Raw genomic sequence first — 8946 nt, 5'->3', positions numbered from 1 at the left:
AGGATTATCCGCTCCTCATCACATGTGATGGTGTTCAGGTGATGGCTAACTGGCAGTGCAAGGAGACCTACAGCAGCTGAGGACCAGTCGTATTGAGCTCGAGTTCTCTCTAGGGCAAGCCTAGGGTGGGGGTAGCAGAAAATAGCAGCGGTAGAAGCGACTTGGGGAAGTCGAGGCAGTTCTTGAGGAAAGTACGGATAGATGTGGAAGGTAGTAGGGGCCCATACTACTGGAAACAGAGGATCCGTACTCGAATCAAGGAAGGCCAAGATTAGACCAGGAAGCTAGTAGTCGTATTATGATCCCTTGAAATATTTCAATGTTCTGATGTTGTTATGATATGTTTCAGAATGGTAGTTTTGCGTCCGAGGCCAGCAGCCGGCAGTTCAGATGCCGAAGGAGGATCAGGATCGGGATCCGACCCGGAGGTCGGACGGATGGATGAGCAGACCAGAGAGTTCCTTTCTTCTGAGATTACTCGCATCATACTTGAGCAGACTCCTGTGATCTTCGGTTCGATCAAGGAGGGCATTTTGGAGATGATGGATGAGAGACTGAGTACCTTCCGTACTGAGATGGCGGCCATGATGGGGTCGCGCACACTCACTTTCAGGGAGTTCAGGGCGTGCGGGGCTCCTGACTACCACGGGGCACGGGACCCCATAGCGAGTACCAGGTGGTTGGCGGATGTGGCCAACGCATTCCGCACTAGCAGGTGTCCCGAGGGGGACAAGGTCAGATTGGCGTCCTGTCTCCTGAAGGACAGGGCACGTGACTGGTGGGAGGAGGTAGGACATACCATCGGGGATGATGCGGCATTGGATGCCATGACCTGGGCTGATTTTTCTACCAGGTTCAGAGCGGAGTTCGCACCAGTCATTGAGGTGCAACAGTTAGCCAGGGAGTTCCAGGATCTTACCCAGACTACCGAGACAGTGGCGGAGATCACCGCCAAGTTCAGGGAGCGGGCCCTTCTTGTTCCTCAGTATGCAGCAGACGAGGAGATGAAGAAGGCCCGTTATCACGAGATGTTGCGGAGCGACATTCGTATGTTTGTGAGCCGGTCCAGTTGCAAAACACTGGACGACATGATTGCTAGAGCCAGAGAGAGGGAGATTGATCTCGAGATGGAGAGGAAGAGGAAACCGGAGGCGGTTTCGGGTGCAGGCAGTGTGGGCAAAAAGCCCAAGGTTTCAGATCACAGACCTAGGAGTCAGCAGAGCCACGGTCGATGTGGCAAGTGTGGGAGATTGCACGAGGGAGCGTGCAAGGCAGGGAGTTCCGGCTGCTACAAGTGCGGTCGGATTGGGCATTTGAGTAGGGATTGTACGGCCCCTGCCACTACGGTTACAGCATCGGATCTGATTTGCTTTCAGTGCAATCAGAGGGGACACAAAAGGTCCCAGTGTCCCAGTTTAGCTGCAGCAGGGAAGGTGCATGCACCCGCCCCTGCTACCTTGAGGATCACGGATGGCCGTCAGGGCCGAGCTGATGCGCCGGTGGCGAAGAGCAGGGCATTTCAGATGACAGCAGAGGAGGCGCGAGCGACTCCTGATGTGGTGACGGGTATGTATCCTCCCTTTTATCTCTTTATTATTGTTGATTAATGTCGCTTATGGTTGTATGTTTTATTCAGGGTCGTTCTCTGTGAACGGCATTTCTGCTTTGGTATTATTCGATTCGGGGGCTACCCGATCATTCGTATCCCTTGCGCTTAGCAAGAGGTTCAGTAGAGCTCCAGGGAAACTGGATTGTCCGTTAGAGGTGGAGATAGCAGATGATAGGACCGTGAGGGTCGACAAAGTATATAGAGGGTGTTCCCTTCGGATATTTGAGGAGCAGTTTTCAGTGGATTTGGTTCCGATTCCCCTGCGCGGGAATAAAGTTATTGTGGGAATGGATTGGCTAAGCCCCAACGGGGCAGTGATTGACTGTGAGCTTCAGCTAGTGAGGGTTCGCACTCCCAGTGGGGGAGAGATAGTGGTTCAGGGCGAGAGGCCCCAACGAGGATTGACCTTCTGCTCGGCCGCTAGGGCGAGGCGCTACGTTCAGCAGGGTTGCGCCGGTTATGTAGCCTACGTCTTGGATGCCCGGGATAAGGGCAAGACGACGATCGATGATGTTCCTATTGTTCGAGATTACCCGGATGTGTTTCCCGAGGATTTGCCGGGGATACCTCCTGAGAGGCAGGTTGAGTTCAGGATCGACTTGGTTCCTGGTGCGGCTCCGATAGCCAAAGCACCATATCGACTTGCTCCCCCTGAGATGCAGGAGTTGTCTACACAGCTTCAGGAGCTGTTAGACAAGGGTTTCATTCGACCGAGCAGTTCGCCTTGGGGAGCGCCGATCTTGTTTGTGAGGAAGAAAGACGGGTCGCATCGGATGTGTATTGACTACCGGGAGTTGAACAAGGTAACGGTGAAGAACCGTTACCCACTTCCGAGGATAGATGACTTGTTCGATCAGCTCCAGGGAGCGTCTTGGTTCTCCAAGATCGACCTACGCTCCGGTTACCACCAGATGAGGGTCAGGGATGAGGATGTACAGAAGACTGCTTTCAGGACCCGGTATGGTCATTATGAGTTTGTGGTGATGCCATTTGGGCTCACCAATGCCCCAGCCGCGTTCATGGATCTCATGAACCGCGTGTGTAGACCGATGCTGGATCGGTCAGTGATAGTGTTCATCGATGACATCTTGGTGTATTCCAAGACGCAGGAACATCACGAGGAGCACCTGCGGGAGGTGTTGGAGACTTTGAGGAGGGAGAGACTGTTCGCTAAATTCTCCAAGTGCGAGTTCTGGTTACGCGAGGTGCAGTTTCTTGGGCATCTCGTTAATCAGAAGGGTATTTTGGTTGACCCGGCCAAGATTGAGGCCGTGATGCAGTGGGAGGTCCCGAGGTCTCCATCTGAGATTCGGAGCTTCCTAGGATTGGCAGGGTATTATCGGAGGTTTATTCAGGATTTCTCCAAGATAGCAGTGCCGCTCACCCGACTAACCAAGAAGTCGGTAGTTTTTCGTTGGGGGCCTGAGCAGCAGGCGGCGTTCGAGACTCTCAGGCAGAGATTGTGCGAGGCTCCGATCCTTACCTTGCCAGAGGGTGTTGAGGATTTCGTGGTCTATTGTGATGCTTCGATCACCGGTTTGGGAGCAGTGTTGATGCAGCGAGGCCATGTGGTGGCTTATGCTTCGAGACAGTTGAAGCCTCACGAGGCTAATTATCCTACCCACGATTTGGAGCTGGGGGCAGTTGTATTTGCTCTCAAGATATGGAGGCATTACCTGTATGGGGTCCGCTGTACTATCTACACGGACCACAAGAGTTTACGATACCTTATGGATCAGCCGAGTTTGAATATGAGACAGAGGAGATGGTTGGACGTGCTGAAGGACTATGACTGTGAGATCCTGTATCATCCAGGGAAGGCCAACGTGGTGGCCGATGCCCTGAGCCGCAAGGTGTCGGCGGCCCCTATCAGGGATTTGTGCATGAGAATGACGGTAATCGCTCCTCTGTTGGAGCGGATCAAGGAGGCTCAGATGGAGGGTCTCAAGGAGGAAAGGCAGAAGTGCGAGAGGATAGTGGGTCGAGTAGCTTCGTTCGACTACGACAGCCGGGGTTTGATGACGCTTCATGGTAGGGTGTGGGTACCGTACTGGGGTGGGGTACGGCAGATATTGATGGACGAGGCTCATAAGTCTCGATTTTCTATCCATCCAGGGGCGACGAAGATGTATCGAGATCTTCGACCTGATTATTGGTGGCCCTGCATGAAGCGGGACGTCGCTTGGTACGTTGAGAGGTGCTTGACCTGCCGGAAGGTCAAGGCGGAGCACCAGAGACCTCACGGCAAGATGCAGCCGTTGGATATTCCCGTGTGGAAGTGGGAGGACATCACCATGGATTTTATCACCAAACTTCCCAGGACCGCACGCGGAGTAGATTCGATATGGGTAGTGGTGGATCGGTTGACGAAGAGTGCCCATTTTATTCCGATCCAGGAGAGTATATCGGCGGAAAAGTTAGCCGATATCTATGTGCGAGAGATTGTGGCACGTCACGGAGTGCCGGTATCGGTGGTGTCAGACCGAGATGTTCGCTTCACGTCCAGATTTTGGAAGCGGTTTCACGACGAGATGGGTACTCGTCTCCATTTCAGCACCGCTTTCCATCCTCAGACTGACGGGCAGAGTGAGAGGACGATTCAGACTCTCGAGGACATGCTTAGGGCATGTGTTCTGGACTTTGGGGGCTGTTGGGATACGTATCTTCCCTTAGCGGAATTCTCGTATAACAACAGTTATCATGCGAGTATTGATCGACCTCCTTTTGAGATGTTATATGGCAGGAAGTGCAGGACCCCGATTTGTTGGGGCGAGGTCGGTCAGCGGGTCATGGGGAGCACCGAAGTGGTGCTCAAGACGACGGAGCTGATCCAGCAGGTCCGTAGTAGACTGCAGACTGCACAGAGTCGGCAGAAGAGCTACGCCGACAGGAGGCGTTCAGACTTGGAGTTCCAGGTGGGAGATATGGTTCTCCTGAAAGTCTCACCTTGGAAAGGTGTCATCAGGTTCCGGAAGAGGGGCAAATTGGGCCCCAGATTTATTGGTCCTTTCAGGGTTTCGGCCCGGGTGGGTCGGGTTGCTTATCGGTTAGATCTTCCGGAGGAGCTCAGTTTGATACACAACACCTTCCACGTGTCGCAGTTGAGGAAGTGTTTAGTGGACGAGTCAGCGGTCGTTCCCTTGGAGGATATCCAGGTCGATAGCGGCCTGAATTATATCGAGAAACCAATAGCAATTTTGGAGCGAAAGACCAAGACCTTGAGGAACAAGGTAATTCAGCTGGTAAAAGTGCAGTGGCAACATCGGAAGGGGTCCGAATGGACATGGGAGGCTGAAGAAGAAATGAGAACGCACTACCCGGAGTTATTCGCAGATCCAGCCGTAGCAGACTTCGAGGACGAAGTCTGAAACAAGTGGGGGAGAATTGTAACGACCCGTTTCCGGTATGTTAATTAATTTGTTTTGGGCAAAGTTTTCAAGAGGGACTCGGCGAGTTCTAGCCTGACTCGCCGAGTCGGGTCGCGCATCTTGGGCACGCGGGAGCCGGCGACTCGACGAGTCCATATCTTGGACTCGGCGAGTCCATCCGTCTGGGTGAAACCCTAACTCCCCGGGTTTGCTCACTATTTAAACCCCATTATAGCCTCCATCTCGTCACTTTCCCCTGTTAACACTGTGAGAAACCCTAAACCTTTCCTCTTGTGAGCTTATAGTGATTTTTTTTTCCATTTTGGTGAAGGAGTGAAGAAGAAGAAGAAGAAGGAAGCAAGGAAACGAGTTCTAGTGCCAAGATCCAAGGTCAAGGGTGAACTTATTCAGGTATTTTCGGAGTCCCCTTCTGGTTTCATGCTTAAACTTCCATTAGAGCTCTTTTAAGGGCTATTTGATGCTTGTTCCAAGCTTTATGCTTGCTTGATTGTATTGTTAAGCCGAAACACCTATGGATCTGAGTGTTGGGGTGTTGAAGAGTCCAGATCCACTGTCTTTTTGGGGTTACATTGCCTATTAGCCGTGGATCTACCCTTATTGTGCATATTTTAGCCTTATTTCCCTCATTCATGTAGTGGTGCACGTAAAGTTGGAAACTTTACGTGGTAAAACAGCTTAATGAACCTAGATCTATCATTTGCATGTGTTGGATTCAAGAGAAATCGAGTAAAAATATGTTGCATGGCGGCGACTCGGCGAGTCGGAAGAACGACTCGACGAGTCACGTCGCGGGTCCCGAGTTCTCCAGTTTTTCAGTGTCGAGTGGACTAGGTGAGTTAGGGAGTGGACCCAGCGAGTTAAGAGTAGACTCAGTAATGGAGGGACTCGGCGAGTTGTTCATACAACTCGGCGAGTCCAAGGCAATCTCCTTAAGGATTAAGAACAACTCGTCGAGTCTGTTCATCTGACTCGGCGAGTCGGATGAAGATCATCTGAGTTCTTGGATCCAGAGGGTACCCGTCGAGTCGATGCCACACTCGACGAGTAACAGCATGTAAGAGTTGAGCGGAGAATCTAGGACTCGGCGAGTCAGGTATCCCGACTCGGCGAGTCAGCCCTGAGTAAGTCAACTTTGACCAAGGGTAAAAGGGTCATTTTACCCTGAGTATAGTGCTAGTGATTGATTGAGTGTGTTTATGGATTTGTAGCCGAGGAGATTCAGGAGCAGCAGCCGTTAGCTTTCCGAGCCGCACACTCATCCGCTAGCTTACGAGGTGAGTCTCCTTTCCGTAGGGACGGGTCTAAGGCCACAATGCCGGCCCGTCCAGTTAATAGTAGTTCCGGATTTCGGTCCGATGTAGTAGTTCGGATGCTTGATGCCTTCGTGGCTCAGACATGTTTTGTGTGCTATGTGTATGTGTCTATGTTCCGGGCCACGGCCCGATGCAGTATGCAATATAAATGGTTATGATATGCTATGCTATGTACAGTCAGTCCCGGACCTCGGTCCGATGCAGGGGACACGGTCCCAATCAGTTCCGGACTCGGTCCGATGCAGTCAGTTCCGGACTTCGGTCCGATGCAGTTAGTTCCGGACTTCGGTCCGATGCAGGGGACAAGGTCCCAGCCAGTTCCGGACTTTGGTCCGATGCAGTTTCCGTGTTTCGGCCCGATGCACTGGGCAAGGCCCAATATGTGTTTATGTGTTATTGTATGGTATGTGGTAGTTTGGGGGAGCTCACTAAGCTTCGTGCTTACAGTTTCAGTTTTGGTTTCAGGTACTTCCGCAAGCAAAGGGAAGAGCTCTGGATGACGGCATCGCACACACCACCGCTTCAGCTTTAGCCTGGGATTGATTTAGATGTTTTACCTGATGTAGCATGATACAGTTTTTCCGCACAATGTTTTACTATGTTTTGGAATGCAACACGTATGGTTTTATTACATGATGCTCTGATTGCAGTTTTGATTATATTAAAACAAAAATTTTTGGGTCGTATTTTTGGGTTGTTTCACAACTTTAGATCTTAGCTCAAACATAAGAAACCTTTCATAACACCCATCCAAAAGAGGTTTTTGATGAACATAAGCCAAAGAGAACAGTATAATACCTTCAAGAGAATGCTCACTGATGTAGATCTTGGATCCCACGAGTCCTTGCTTCTACTTGCTTGATTTTCCCAAGTGTTTCCTTCTCCAAAATTCCTCCTTCAAGCTTGAACACACCAAAAGAACACACACACTCGACTTAGGGTTTGAGAGGGACAAGAGGCAGTAAAGAGGCGGCTGGGGGAGGCCAATGATCCTTTAAATAGGGTGAAATGCCCCAAAATCTAGGGTTTCATCTGCCCGCTCCTACTCGTCGAGTCCACTCTTGGACTCGGCGAGTAGATCATTAAAACACGCAGACCAACCCGCTACTACTCGACGAGTAGGGCGGCCAACTCGTCGAGTAGACCCAAAAACCAAAAAGATTCATACATAAATCAATACCTGAGAAGCGGAGTGTTACAATTCTCCCCCACATGAACTAGAATTCATCCTCGAAGTCTGCTGGGGTAAACAACGTCGGGTAATGCTCTCGCATCTCTGCCTCCGGCTCCCACATCCACTCGGATCCCCTCCGATGTTCCCATTGCACTTTTACCAAAAGTATCTCCTTGTTCCGCAAAACTTTCATCTTCCTCTCAAGTATGACCACACGCCTCTCCACGGAATTCAGTCGTTCATCAACCTGAATATCATCCAATGGCACCACTGCCTCCTGATCTACGATGAACTTTCTCAATTGCGAAACGTGGAAAGTGTTGTGGATCCGACTAAGCTCCTCCGGGAGCTCTAGCCTGTACGCCACCTTCCTAACCCTGGAAATGACCCTGAATGGCCTAATGTATCGGGGACCCAATTTCCCCCTCTTCCTGAAGCGAATCACACCCTTCCAGGGCGAGACCTTCAGGAGTACCATATCATCCACCTGAAACTCTAACTCAGATCGGCGTTTGTCGGCGAAACTCTTCTGTCGACTCTGAGCGGTCTGCAATTGCTGCCTAATCTGTAGAATTTTCTCGGTAGTCTGCAGAACTACCTCCGTCCGTCCCATCACCTTGTGTCCAACCTCGCCCCAACAAACTGGGGTGCAACATTTCCGCCCATACAACAGATCGAAAGGCGGGGCGCCGATGCTTGAATGATAGCTGTTGTTGTAGGCGAACTCTGTGAGTGGCAGGTAGGAATCCCAACTCCCACCAAAATCAATGACACACACCATCAACATATCCTCGAGAGTCTGAATGGTTCGCTCGCTCTGCCCATCGGTCTGAGGATGAAACGATGTACTAAAATGCAACTGTGTGCCCAGTTCCTTGTGGAACTTCTGCCAGAATTGAGAAGTAAATCTAACATCCCGCTCGGAAACAATGGAGAGTGGAACCCTATGGCGAGCGACAATCTTGCGAACATACACGTCGGCCAACTTCTCGGCCGAGGAACCCTCTCATATAGCCAATAAATAGGCACTCTTGGTCAATCGATCTACGATGACCCATATAGCATCAAACCCCTTTGCCTTCCTCGGCAGTTTCGTAATGAAATCCATCGTGATCTGCTCCCATTTCCATATGGGAATCTCCAGAGGCTATATCATACCATGCGGCCTCTGATGCTCGGCCTTGACCATTCTACAGGTCAAGCACCTCTCAACGTACCAAGCGATTTCTCGCTTCATACATGGCCACCAGTAACTCAAACTCGGGTCCTGTACATCTTGGTGGCCCCGGGTGTATAGAGAAATGAGATTTATGAGCCTCCTCCATAACTGTCTGTTTGACCCCATCGGACATCGGAACCCAAAACTCGACCGCATCGGGTCAATAATCCTCAGCTATCCTGCACAAACTGGGTGTTCTCACCCTTGATCCTCTCCATCTTCCAGTTCTCCGATCGTATGCC

The sequence above is a fragment of the Lactuca sativa genome, chromosome 2 (assembly GCF_002870075.4).
Source record: "Lactuca sativa cultivar Salinas chromosome 2, Lsat_Salinas_v11, whole genome shotgun sequence".
In the NCBI taxonomy this organism is placed as follows: domain Eukaryota; kingdom Viridiplantae; phylum Streptophyta; class Magnoliopsida; order Asterales; family Asteraceae; genus Lactuca; species Lactuca sativa.
The sequence above is the reverse complement of the archived record's forward strand: the minus strand, read 5'-3'. Positions refer to the sequence as shown.